The sequence below is a fragment of the Oncorhynchus keta genome, chromosome 20, assembly GCF_023373465.1.
Source record: "Oncorhynchus keta strain PuntledgeMale-10-30-2019 chromosome 20, Oket_V2, whole genome shotgun sequence".
NCBI classification, from domain to species: Eukaryota; Metazoa; Chordata; class Actinopteri; order Salmoniformes; family Salmonidae; genus Oncorhynchus; species Oncorhynchus keta.
Genome location: NC_068440.1, coordinates 40,544,824 through 40,559,445, shown reverse-complemented (window position 1 = coordinate 40,559,445; position 14,622 = coordinate 40,544,824). Strand labels below are relative to the sequence as shown.

General features: G+C 38.8%; 1 protein-coding gene across 26 annotated transcripts in view; it reads left to right on the top strand.

Moving 5' to 3' along the window:
* Positions 1-14,622, top strand: part of LOC118376849 (hippocalcin-like protein 1) — a 95,932-nt gene that overhangs the window by 41,015 nt on the left and 40,295 nt on the right. Inside the window, exon 2 of one of the 26 annotated variants that reach the window (XR_008073617.1) lies at positions 9,094-9,119. The exons of the other annotated variants lie outside the window; for them this stretch is intronic. The gene's annotated coding sequence lies outside the window, so the exon portion shown is untranslated. The remainder of the gene's footprint in view (positions 1-9,093; positions 9,120-14,622) is intronic. 26 annotated transcript variants of the gene reach the window in all.

The window sequence follows — 14,622 nt, the reverse complement described above, 5'->3', positions numbered from 1 at the left end:
TTTAACAGCTCTTTTCTGGATTTTGATAATTAGCGGGTACCGGCCTAATTCTGCTCTGCATGCATTATTTGGTGTTTAACATTTTACACTGAGGATATTTTTTGCAGAATTCTGCATGCAGAGCCTCAATTGGGTGTTTGTCCCATTTTGTGAATTCTTGTTGGCTGTTACTTTGGCATGACCGTTTAGTCATGGTAATTAGGCTTCTCCGAACTCTGATGCTGCTGCTGCTGGTCATTAGTATCCTACCACACACGATAACTGCCTGGTACTCAGCACTCTATTGTCCCTCTAAACACTCTGACATCAATGCAAATGTAATGGAAGATGTAAATCAAGATGCAAATCAAATCAAAAATCGAATTAAACACTTAATGAGAGGCCAGGAGCACATGTTGCGCAACATTTCTATATGCTTTGCAATTGCGTGAGAAAATGTGATGGCCTCTATTAAAAAGAGAGAGGAAGTTCCCATCAGCTGTCTATAGCCTAGGCCTACTATATTGATTTCTCAACTTTCCTCATATTAAGCACATTGCTTCTCTTGACAACAGGAGTATAGTCTACCTGGCTGGTATGAAAATGAACCAGGGGAAAAGCGTCCTCCAGTCTCTATTTAACAGATGTCATATATTTCTTCCCACTGCCCCTGTTTCCATACAGGTGCATGATAATGGTCCATTCTAAACCAAAACACATTTCACACATATATTATTTAGTATATGTAAAGACAAGATTAAAACAAGAATAGTCTGATGGTGACAATATCACCTGTGAATGATATACTGTATTATCACTTTTGAAAGGCAAGAAACAATGCCTCTTGTAGCCCATACGTTTTGATAAGGTATGTATCACAACTAGAGCCAAAAATGTTGGAGAAGTGGTTTACCCATACATCTCAATTTCTTGATAGAATACTCTTCATGTTGTTGTTTGTTTAGTGTTTTCCAATTTTACAAGAAGTGGTTAGATTCTTAGGTTTTAGGTTTCTTCAATTACGTTGATCTGATGATTTCTGACTTGCTGTTCCTTCTTTTGCCATTGTGTATTTTTGGTTGGTTTCAGGTTTCTCAATTTCTTTCTTAGATTTTTGCATTCTTCATCAAACCATTTGTCATTGTTGTTCATTTTCTTAGGTCTTCTTGACATTTTTAGATTAGATAGTTAAGCTGAGAGATCAAATATACTGTTCAAGTTTCTACTGTTCTCTCTCTCTCTCTCTCTCTCTCTCTCTCTCTCTCTCTCTCTCTCTCTCTCTCTCTCTCTCTCTCTCTCTCTCTCTCTCTCTCTCTCTCTCTCTCTCTCTCTCTCTCTCTCTCTCTCTCTCTCTCTCTCTCAGAGAATTTCTAATTTCTAGTCTTTCACATGGGTTTTAAGCCCTAAGCCTTAGTTCTGTCAATAGACCCTGTTAAAGAGAGTGATCCCTTATTGGGAGAGGAAAACGCTGAGGACATCTGACTGTCAGGGTGAGATAATACATTGAGATGAAACGCTGTTGTTCTTGAAGCCTGTACAGTATGGACACACATGTTCATTACACACACACACACACACACACACACACACACACACACACACGCACGCACGCACGCGCACGCACGCACGCACGCACGCACGCACACACACACACACACACACACACACACACACACACACACACACACACACACACACACACACACACACACAGGGGTCATAACAGTCTCTAGGGGTTTGTTAGATTGACAGTGGTCCCTGTTGGACACATAGGAATTTTGCTTCGTTGTGTGTGTGTGTGTGTGTGTGTGTGTGTGTGTGTGTGTGTGTGTGTGTGTGTGTGTGTGTGTGTGTGTGTGTGTGTGTGTGTGTGTGTGTGTGTGTGTGTGTGTGTGTGTGTGTGTGTGTGCGTGTGGGTGTGGGTGCCAGCATGTGATCTATTCTGGTTGGTCCTTGTGAGAGCTCTAAATGTGTCTGGTATTCTCACTAGGACAGACAGGACAGTAGAGTTCCAAGGACCTGGCCCCATTCTTATTTAGAACACCTCTATTTAATCTACTTCCCCTTCTCTACTTCCTCACAATCCCTCATCATCCCTCATCATTCTAACATCTGTCTATCTTCCAGTCTCATCATTTCCATCTGTCTCTCCCTCTCTCTCTCTCTCTCTCTCTCTCTCTCTCTCTCTCTCTCTCTCTCTCTCTCTCTCTCTCTCTCTCTCTCTCTCTCTCTCTCTCTCTCTCTCTGTCTCTCTCTCTCTCTCTCTCCCTCTCTCTCTCTCTCTCCCATCCTGTCTCTCTCTCTCTCTCTCTCTCTCTCTCTCTCTCTCTCTCTCTCTCTCTCTCTCTCTCTCTCTCTCTCTCTCTCTCTCTCTCTCTCCCATCCTCTCTCTCTCTCTGTCCTATTTGATACTATCAACAGAGAGACAGAGAGACAGAGAGAGACAGAGAGAGAGAGTGGGGGGTCATAGGAGAAAGAGAGAAAAGTCATCAGAGAAAGGGAGAAAGGTCATCACTTTATCACTGATTATATACAGTATATCACACTCACTTCTGTTGCCAGCGGTTTAGACAGTAATGGCTGTGTGTTGAGTTATTTTGAGGGGACAGCAAATTTACACTGTTATACAAGCTGTACACTCACTACTTTACATTGTAGCAAAGTGTCATTTCTTCAGTGTTGTCACATGAAAAGATATACTCAAATATTCACAAAAATGTGAGGGGTGTACTCACTTTTGTGATATACAGTATATAATACCACTATATCACTGATTATATATATAATGCCACTGTATCACTGATACTATATACATATAATACCACCATAATACTGATACTATATATATATAATACCACTATAATACTGATACTATATATATATAATACCACTATATCACTGATACTATATACAGTGGGGCAAAAAAGTATTTAGTCAGCCACCAATTGTGCAAGTTCTCCAACTTAAAAAGATGAGAGAGGCCTGTTCATCATGGGTACACTTCAACTATGACAGACAAAATGAGGGGGAAAAAATCCAGAAAATCACATTGTAGAATTTTTTTATTAATTTATTTGCAAATTATGGTGGTAAATAAATAAATCCACTTAGGACACCACAAGGGGATAATGGCTGGGGTCATTTTGGCTTGTTTTTGATGTTCTTCAAACATATACTTATCGTATAGATAGGCAGTGAATGAGCTTCAACATATTGTATCTTGACAACTTTATTGCTGACATACAAACATTTTGAGACGATATCAAGAATGGACTAATACAACAAATACCAAAAGAGGGTTTGTTTTCCTTTATTACGGAGTAGTGTGACTTCCCTGCTCCCCCCCCCCCCCACCCCCCCGTTCCCTCTTTCTCACCTCTAGCCATCTATTCCATTCCTCTCTCCCTCCTATCTCCCCCTCTCTCCTTCCTCTCTCCTTACTCCCTCCTCTCTTTTTCCCTCCTCTCTCCTCCCGCTTTCCTCTCTCTCTCCCTCCCTCTTTCCCTCCTCTCTCTCTCTCTCCCTCCCTCTTTCCTCCCTCTCTCTTTCTCTACCTCTTTCTCTCCTCCCTCTGTCCTCCATCCCTTTCTCTCTATAGGATCAGCAGATGTTGGTGACCCAGTTAGACCCGGAAACAGATGTTTGATGTGGGGTCTGTCTGTCTGTCTGTCTGTCTGTCTGTCTGTCTGTCTGTCTGTCTGTCTGTCTGTCTGTCTGTCTGTCTATCTGCCTGCCTGGCTGCCTGCCTGCTATTATATGTGCATGTGCCTGTCCCAGGAGGGCGGTTTGTTCTTTAAGTACCAGGATGGAGAAATGGAAGGAGGGATGGGGATATGAAGAGAGGGATGGAGATATGAAGAGATGGACATTGAATAGAGGCAACAGGGAATTGAAAATGAGTGTGGTGAGAAGAAAAAGAGAGGTGTTTTTATGTATCTTCCCGGTCTGAGTACTATGAGTACTGCTGTGCAGTGACCAGGTGATTAGACTGGAGAGAGAAACATGGAGGAAACACAAGTGGAGCAAAGCAAGGAAGTAGAGAGTGGAAGGTTATTTTGTGGCTGTGTGTGTGTGTGTGTGTGTGTGTGTGTGTGTGTGTGTGTGTGTGTGTGTGTGTGTGTGTGTGTGTGTGTGTGTGTGTGTGTGTGTGTGTGTGTGTGTGTGTGTGTGTGTGTGTGTTTTTGTTTTGTGGTTGTGTGTGTGTGTGTTTTTGTTTTGTGGCTGTGTGTGTGTGTGTGTTTTTGTTTTGTGGCTGTGTGTGTGTGTTTTTTGTTTTGTGGCTGTGTGTGTGTGTGTGTGTGTGTGTGTGTGTGTGTGTGTGTGTGTGTGTGTGTGTGTGTGTGTGTGTGTGTGTGTGTGTGTGTGTGTGTGTGTTTTTTGTGGTTTGTGTGTGTGTGTGTGTGTGTGTGTGTGTGTGTGTGTGTGTGTGTGTGTGTGTGTGTGTGTGTGTGTGTTTGTTTTGTGGCTGTGTGTGTGTGCGTGTGTGTGTGTGTGTGTGTGTGTGTGTGTGTGTGTGTGTGTGTGTGTGTGTGTGTGTGTGTGTGTATGTGTTTTTGTTTTGTGGCTGTGTGTGTGTGTGTGTGTGTGTGTGTGTGTGTGTGTGTGTGTGTGTGTGTGTGTGTGTGTGTGTGTGTGTGTGTGTGTGTTTTTGTTTTGTGGTTGTGTGTGTGTGTGTGTTTTTGTTTTTGTGGCTGTGTGTGTGTGTGTGTGTTTTTGTTTTGTGGCTGTGTGTGTGTTTTTTTGTTTTGTTGTTTTGTGGCTGTGTGTGTGTGTGTGTGTGTGTGTGTGTGTGTGTGTGTGTGTGTGTGTGTGTGTGTGTGTGTCTGTGTGTGTGTGTGTGTGTGTGTGTGTGTGTGTGTGTGTGTGTGTGTGTGTGTGTGTGTGTGTTCTCTGGTGGTTCAGTGGTGGTTGATTTATGTACTTGTTTATGATCTAAGAACAATGCTCATTACCATGCTTTAGCTGTGAAGGCATTTGGGATTTATCAACTGAAAGAAAATATCATGTCAACAATAACAATAAGTTACGTAATGGTATCATCATGCCCAAAGTAAATTGCCTGTTCCTCAGGCCCTGAAGCCAGGATATGCATATAATTGGTATCATTGGAAAGCAAACACTTTGACATTTGTAGAAATGTTAAAATAATGTAGGAGAATATAACACAATAGATACGGGAGGAGAAAATCCAAAGAAAAACCAACCGGAAGAGACCATGCTCTTACAATGGAAAGTATAGGGGCATACTGAATTCTCGCTCCCAGGATGCAATTCTTATGGCTTCCACAGGGTGTCAGCAGTCAATGTTCAAGGTTCCAGGCTTGTAACTTCCAAAACGAATAGGAAATATCAGTTTTAGTACAGGGACACAGGCTTAGAAATGTGTGTTTGGGCGCCATGAAGACAAGGCGCACCTGCTAAAATCAGTTTCCTATTGAACATACTTCTTTCCATAAGAAATATTATAGTTTGATTACATCTGAGGAGTAAATAGAAATGTATTTTGACTTCGATGTCGCCAACTAAACATACTTTTTTTAGAAATAAAGATGGATTTTATCTAACAAAACGGCACTAAATGTTATAGCTGGGACACTTTGGATGACAAATCAGAGAAAGATTTTCTAAAAAGTAAGTGAATAATTGTTATTTATGAATTTATGAAACCTGTGCCGGTGGAAATATATTTTGATGTGGGGCGCCGTCCTCAAACAATCACATGGCATGTTTTCTCTGTAATAGCTACTGTAAATCGGACACTGCAGTTAGATTAACAAGAATTTAATATTTTAACCGATATAAGACACTCACTTGTACCTAAATGTTTAATATCCATCATTTTTATGATTATTTATTTGAATTGCGCACCGTCCAGTTTCACCGGAAGTTGTCCCTCTAGCGGAACACCATGAAGTTTTAAAAAGGCAAAAGGATTTCCAACGCTCTCACCTCGATTGTATTGCGACGAGCAATCCCGTATCCGGGATCCTATTTATAGCCTCAAGCTCATTACCATAATGCAACGTTAACTATTCATGAAAATCGCAAATGAAATTAAATAAATATATTTGCTCACAAGCTTAGCCTTTTGTTAACAACACTGTCGTCTCAGATTTTCAAAATATGCTTTTGAACCATAACTACACAAGCATTTGTGTAAGAGTATTGATAGCCTAGCATAGCATTAAGCCTAGCATTCAGCAGGCAACATTTTTACAAAAACAAGAAAAGCATTCAAATAAAATCATTTACCTTTGAAGAACTTCAGATGTTTTCAATGAGGAGACTCAGTTAGAAAGCAAATGTTCAGTTTTTACAAAAATATTATTTGTGTAGGACAAATCGCTCCGTTTTGTTCATCACGTTTGGCTACGAAAAAAACCTGTATCCAGGAGTGTAATTATCTCCGCAAGCTCATTAGCATAACGCAACGTTAACTATTCATGAAAATCGCAAATGAAATTAAATAAATATATTAGCTCTCAAGCTTAGCCTTTTGTTAACAACACTGTCATCTCAGATTTTCTAAATATGCTTTTGAACCATAACTAAACAAGCATTTGTGTAAGAGTATTGATAGCCTAACATAGCATTAAGCCTGGCATTCAGCAGGCAACATTTTCACAAAAACAAGAAAAGCATTCAAATAAAATAATTTACCTTTGAAGAACTTCAGATGTTTTCAATGAGGAGACTCTCAGTTAAATAGCAAATGTTCAGTTGTTACAAAAAGATTATTTGTGTAGGACAAATCGTTTTGTTTTGTTCATCACGTTTGGGTAAGAAAAAAAAACGAAAATTAAGTCATTACAACGCAAACTTTTTTCCAAATTAACTCCATAACATCGACAGAAACATGGCAAACGTTGTTTAGAATCAATCCTCAAGGTGTTTTTCACATATCTATCGATGATAAATCATTCGTGGCAGTTTGGTTTCTCCTCTGAAGAAATGGAACGCGCATGGACCTGGAGATTACGCAATAATTTTGACGGAGGACACCGGGCGGACACCTGGTAAATGTAGTCTCTTATGGTCAATCTTCCAATGATATCCCTACAAATATGTCACAATGCTGCAGGCACCTTGGGGAAATGACAGAAAGTGCAGGCTCATTCCTGGCACATTCACAGCCATATAAGGAGACATTGGAACACAGTGCATTCGAAATCTGGACCATTTCCTGTATGAAATTTCATCTTGGTTTCGCCTGTAGCATTAGTTCTGGGGCACTCACAGATAATATCCTTGCAGTTTTGGAAACGTCAGAGTTTTTTCTTTCCAAAGCTGTCAATTACATGCATAGTCGAGCATCTTTTCGTGACAAAATATCTTGTTTAAAACGGGAACGTTTTTTATCCAAAAATTAAAAGAGCGCCCCCTATCTCGAAGAAGTTAATAAAAAAAAAGATATATATATATATATATATATATATAATATATACATATATTATAATTATCTTGCATATCTTAATTTATTTCCACTATTAACAAAAAATATTTGTAATAATGTGAGTACTTCATCAGAAGGATTGTTACCTATAAACAAGACGGGCATTACCAAAATTACATTTTTGGCAAACAATTATTATTTTGGGAAAAAAATGTTGTTATTCATTATGTATTGTCCCTAACATCATTATCCCTTAGCAATACACACACACACACACACACACACACACACACACACACACACACACACACACACACACACACACACACACACACACACACACACACACACACACACCCTACCCTTCCCCTACAAACATCCACGAGCTCAGGTGTCCAATCCATATAAATTACAGGTTGTAATGCAACAAAGTCTGGCACTGTAATACAGGGAAAAACGCCAAGGGGAATGGCTACTTTTGCAAGGCACTGTAATACAGGGAAAAACGCCAAGGGGAATGGCTACTTTTGCAAGGCACTGTAATACAGGGGGAAAACGCCAAGGGGAATGGCTCGCCAAGGGGAATGGCTACTTTTGCAAGGCACTGTAATACAGGGGGAAAACGCCAAGGGGAACGGCTACTTTTGCAAGGCACTGTAATACAGGGGGAAAACGCCAAGGGGAATGACTACTTTTGCAAGGCACTGTAATACAGGGGAAACGCCAAGGGGAATGGCTACTTTTGCAAGGCACTGTAATACAGGGGGAAAACGCCAAGGGGAACGACTGCTTTTGCAAGGCACTGTAATACAGGGGAAAACGCCAAGGGGAATGGCTACTTTTGCAAGGCACTGTAATACAGGGGAAAACGCCAAGGAGAACGACTACTTTTGCAAGGCACTGTAATACAGGGGAAAATGCCAAGGGGAATGGCTACTTTTGCAAGGCACTGTAATACAGGGGAAAACGCCAAGGGGAATGGCTACTTTTGCAAGGCACTGTAATACAGGGGAAAACGCCAAGGGGAATGGCTACTTTTGCAAGGCACTGTAATACAGGGGAAAACGCCAAGGAGAACGACTACTTTTGCAAGGCACTGTAATACAGGGGGGAAAAAAACGGTAAATAACTACGGTCTTAACCGGTATTCACCAAGGTTCTCATCTTTCATTACATGATGGGCATGGACACATGTAGCTTACATTCATCCTCTCTAAAAAATCAGGGGGTTCAACAAGGGTTCGTCTACGATCCTCAAAGTTCTTTGAAGTACCGTAGGGTTCTTGGCGCTGAAAATGTACCCCTCCCAAAAGGTTCTTCCACGATCCCCGTAGGAGGTGTGGTTCATCGAGGAACATCCTTAGTTGGGTGGGGGTTCTTGCAAAACATAACTGCCTAACTGAAAAATGTTGATTTGAATTTGAAAAAACAGCAGTTGCAGGAACCTAACTGAAGATATATAAATATATAATATATAAAATATCTCAATTTAAGGTAAGGTTTGTCCCCTGTATGATCTAAATGGATATTGTTTTATGATGATATCATACATCTTTTCATATTTGTGCAAATCTTTCTAAAAAACTGAAAATGGACACAATTCAATGGATATCAATCGACAAAGTTGTTGTTATATGTAGGCTGTAATTCTACGTCGTAGACCAGCTGTATTGGCTGCAGATGACTGAACTGCTCACTTGTGTGTGTGTGTGTTTCTGCAGGTATTCAGACGAGGAGGCATACAAAGGTATGTCAATTAGTATTGGTATGTTATACCGATCACATGTACCATCCTCCTCCCTGACCTCTTCATTAAATACCCCACAGGCCTCTCCATTATGGACGTGGTATGTGTATGAAAGCCATTATCAAAACTGGGGGTTTTTATCCATTCACATTGGTGATGTGCAAATTATGTCATTATCAAGCTGTCATTATCAAAACTGTCATTATCACAGGTCATTATCACAGACTTATCTGTCATTATTTATCTGTCATTTCACAGATTGTCATTATCACAGACTTATCTGTCATTATCACAGACTTATCTGTCATTATCACAGACTTATCTGTCATTATCACAGACTTATCTGTCATTATCACAGACTTATCTGTCATTATCACAGACTTATCTGTCATTATCACAGACTTATCTGTCATTATCACAGACTTATCTGTCATTATCACAGACTTATCTGTCATTATCACAGACTTATCTGTCATTATCACAGACTTATCTGTCATTATCACAGACTTATCTGTCATTATCACAGACTTATCTGTCATTATCACAGACTTCGACCTCTCTTCACCTCTGATGAATATAACAGGACACCTGTTTGACGCACTGCACAATCCTTCCAGCTATGGATCAACACAACACAGTAGCATCAACACAGTAGCACAATCCTTCCAGCTATGGATCAACACAACACAGTAGCATCAACACAGTAGCATCAACACAGTACCATCAACACAGTAACATCAACACAGTAGCATCAACACAGTAGCATCAACACAGTACCATCAACACAGTACCATCAACACAGTAACATCAACACAGTAACATCAACACAGTAGCATCAACACAGTAGCATCAACACAGTACCATCAACACAGTACCATCAACACAGTAACATTAACACAGTACCATCAACACAGTAACATCAACACAGTAGCATCAACACAGTAGCATCAACACAGTAACATCAACACAGTAACATCAACACAGTAACATTAACACAGTACCATCAACACAGTAGCACAACACAGTAACATCAACACAGTAACATCAACACAGTAACATCAACACAGTAGCATCAACACAGTAGCATCAACACAGTAGCATCAACACAGTACCATCAACACAGTAGCACAACACAGTAACATCAACACAGTAACATCAACACAGTAACATCAACACAGTAACATCAACACAGTAGCATCAACACAGTAACATCAACACAGTAACATCAACACAGTAACATCAACACAGTAGCATCAACACAGTAGCATCAACACAGTACCATCAACACAGTACCATCAACACAGTAACATTAACACAGTACCATCAACACAGTAACATCAACACAGTAGCATCAACACAGTAGCATCAACACAGTAACATCAACACAGTAACATCAACACAGTAACATCAACACAGTAACATCAACACAGTAGCATCAACACAGTAACATCAACACAGTAACATCAACACAGTAACATCAACACAGTAGCATCAACACAGTAACATCAACACAGTAGCATCAACACAGTAGCATCAACACAGTAGCATCAACACAGTACCATCAACACAGTAGCACAACACAGTAACATCAACACAGTAACATCAACACAGTAACATCAACACAGTAACATCAACACAGTAGCATCAACACAGTAACATCAACACAGTAACATCAACACAGTAACATCAACACAGTAGCATCAACACAGTAGCATCAACACAGTAGCATCAACACAGTACCATCAACACAGTAGCATCAACACAGTACCATCAACACAGTACCATCAACACAGTAACATCAACACAGTAGCATCAACACAGTACCATCAACACAGTACCATCAACACAGTAGCATCAACACAGTACCATCAACACAGTAGCACAACACAGTAACATCAACACAGTAACATCAACACAGTAACATCAACACAGTAACATCAACACAGTAACATCAACACAGTAGCATAACATCAACACAGTAACATCAACACAGTAACATCAACACAGTAACATCAACACAGTAACATCAACACAGTAACATTAACACAGTAACATCAACACAGTAGCATCAACACAGTAACATCAACACAGTAACATCAACACAGTAACATCAACACAGTAACATCAACACAGTAACATTAACACAGTAACATTAACACAGTAACATCAACACAGTAACATCAACACAGTAACATCAACACAGTAACATTAACACAGTAACATCAACACAGTAACATCAACACAGTAACATCAACACAGTAACATCAACACAGTAACATCAACACAGTAACATTAACACAGTAACATCAACACAGTAACATCAACACAGTAACATCAACACAGTAACATTAACACAGTAACATTAACACAGTAACATCAACACAGTAACATTAACACAGTAACATCAACACAGTAACATCAACACAGTAACATCAACACAGTAACATCAACACAGTAACATCAACACAGTAACATTAACACAGTAACATCAACACAGTAACATCAACACAGTAACATTAACACAGTAACATCAACACAGTAAAATCAACACAGTAACATGCCAGAGGATCAACACAGTAACATCAACACAGTAACATCAACACAGTAACATCAACACAGTAACATTAACACAGTACCATCAACACAGTAACATTAACACAGTAACATCAACACAGTAACATCAACACAGTAACATCAACACAGTAACATTAACACAGTAACATTAACACAGTAACATCAACACAGTAACATCAACACAGTAACATTAACACAGTAACATCAACACAGTAACATCAACACAGTAACATCAACACAGTAACATCAACACAGTAACATCAACACAGTAACATCAACACAGTAACATTAACACAGTAACATCAACACAGTAACATCAACACAGTAACATCAACACAGTAACATCAACACAGTAACATCAACACAGTAACATCAACACAGTAACATTAACAGTAGCATCAACACAGTAACATCAACACAGTAACATCAACACAGTAACATTAACACAGTAACATCAACACAGTAACATCAACACAGTAACATTAACACAGTAACATCAACACAGTAACATCAACACAGTAACAGTAACATCAACACAGTCAACACAGTAACATCAACACAGTAACATCAACACAGTAACATCAACACAGTAACATTAACACAGTAACATCAACACAGTAACATCAACACAGTAACATCAACACAGTAACATCAACACAGTAACATTAACACAGTAACATTAACACAGTACCATCAACACAGTAACATCAACACAGTAACATTAACACAGTAACATCAACACAGTAACATTAACACAGTAACATCAACACAGTAACATCAACACAGTAACATCAACACAGTAACATCAACACAGTAACATTAACACAGTACCATCAACACAGTAACATTAACACAGTAACATCAACACAGTAACATCAACACAGTAACATCAACACAGTAACATTAACACAGTAACATTAACACAGTAACATCAACACAGTAACATCAACACAGTAACATTAACACAGTAACATCAACACAGTAACATTAACACAGTAACATCAACACAGTAACATCAACACAGTAACATCAACACAGTAACATTAACACAGTACCATCAACACAGTAACATTAACACAGTAACATCAACACAGTAACATCAACACAGTAACATCAACACAGTAACATCAACACAGTAACATTAACACAGTAACATCAACACAGTAACATCAACACAGTAACATCAACACAGTAACATTAACACAGTAACATTAACACAGTACCATCAACACAGTAACATTAACACAGTAACATCAACACAGTAACATTAACAGAGTAACATCAACACAGTAACATTAACACAGTAACATTAACACAGTACCATCAACACAGTAACATTAACACAGTACCATCAACACAGTAACATTAACACAGTAACATCAACACAGTAACATCAACACAGTAACATCAACACAGTAACATTAACATGCCAGAGGATATACCCATTGGACTTATTTGGATTTTAACAATTCTGCTTTGTCACTAAAATCATAATAAACACTGAGAACAAAATTAACCCCAAAAGGTTCATTCAAAAGGTTCTTTGAAGACCCCCTTTTAATTCAAATAAATAATAGTAATATTAAACATTTTTGAACAAGATTTTATATCATTTAAAAGATTAACTTCTTGTTTATCTAACTGCATTGTCCAATTTATAATAGGCTTTACAGGGAAAGCATACCATGCGATTGTTTGAGGACGGCGCCCCACATCAAATCAAATCAAATCAACATCAACATCAACATCAACATATTTTTCAACCAGCACAGGCTTCATAAAATCACAAATAACGATTAAATACATCACTTACTTTTGAAAATCTTCCTCTGTTTGCAATCCCAAGGGTCCCAGCTACAACATGAATGTTTGTTTTGTTAGATAAAATCCTTCTTTATATCCCAAAAAGTAATTTTAGTTGGCGCCATCGATTTCAGTAATCCACTCGTTCAACATGCAGACAAAGGAATCCAAAAAGCTACTGCTAAACTTTCTTCAAACAAGTTAAATTACGTTTCTATTAAATCCTCAGTTACCCTACATTCTAAATAAACTATAATATTTAATAAGGAAAAAAGTATGTTCAATAGAAAATTTGTCATGTGCGATCAAACTGATTTTCCACTTTGACTCTTTGTACCAGATCTCCAAATTCTTCCTCGTTTTGGAAGAAACAAGCCTGAAACCTTGTACAAAGACTGTTGACATCTAGTGGAATACATAGGAATTGCAATCTGGGAGATATAATTGCATAGGACCCATAGCTTCCCATTATAAGTGCTAAACAAAAAAAATAATAATATTCTGGTTGGTTTTTCCTTGGATTTTTGCCTACCATATCAATTGTGTTATAGTGTCATACATTATCTTAACATTATCTTAACATTAATACAAATTAATACAACATTAATATTAACACAAAGTGTTTTCTATCCAATGCTACCAATTACATGCATATCCTAGCTTCTGGGCCTGAGTAACAGGCAGTTTACTTTAGTCACGTCAGTCAGGCGGAAATCCAGGAAACTAGACCCTAGCCCTAAGAGGAAAGGGTTTTTAGAGGAACGTATAAGTGTTTTTTAGAACGTATAAGGGTTCCCCCACAGTTTCAATTTGAAGAGTCCCAGGAACCTTTTCTTTTTAGAGTGTGGAGGGGGGTTTTATACACCTACAATACATAAAGTAGATATAAAGAGAATGTCAGCTCACGGTTTTACTCCTCTCTAACTTGATCTTTTAAATAAAGCTTTGGTGATTCAGATTTACAATCTGTCTCACGAGCCAAACCTTTTATCGGCAGTCTTGATTACTTTGCTGTTGTATTGGGCTAGACCCCCCAAAAAAAGAATCCTTAATTGAGAGGAGGTTGGTTATGGAATGGAGGAAAAAAACGTGTTTATTATGTTTCTGAACAGGAAGTATACAGGCA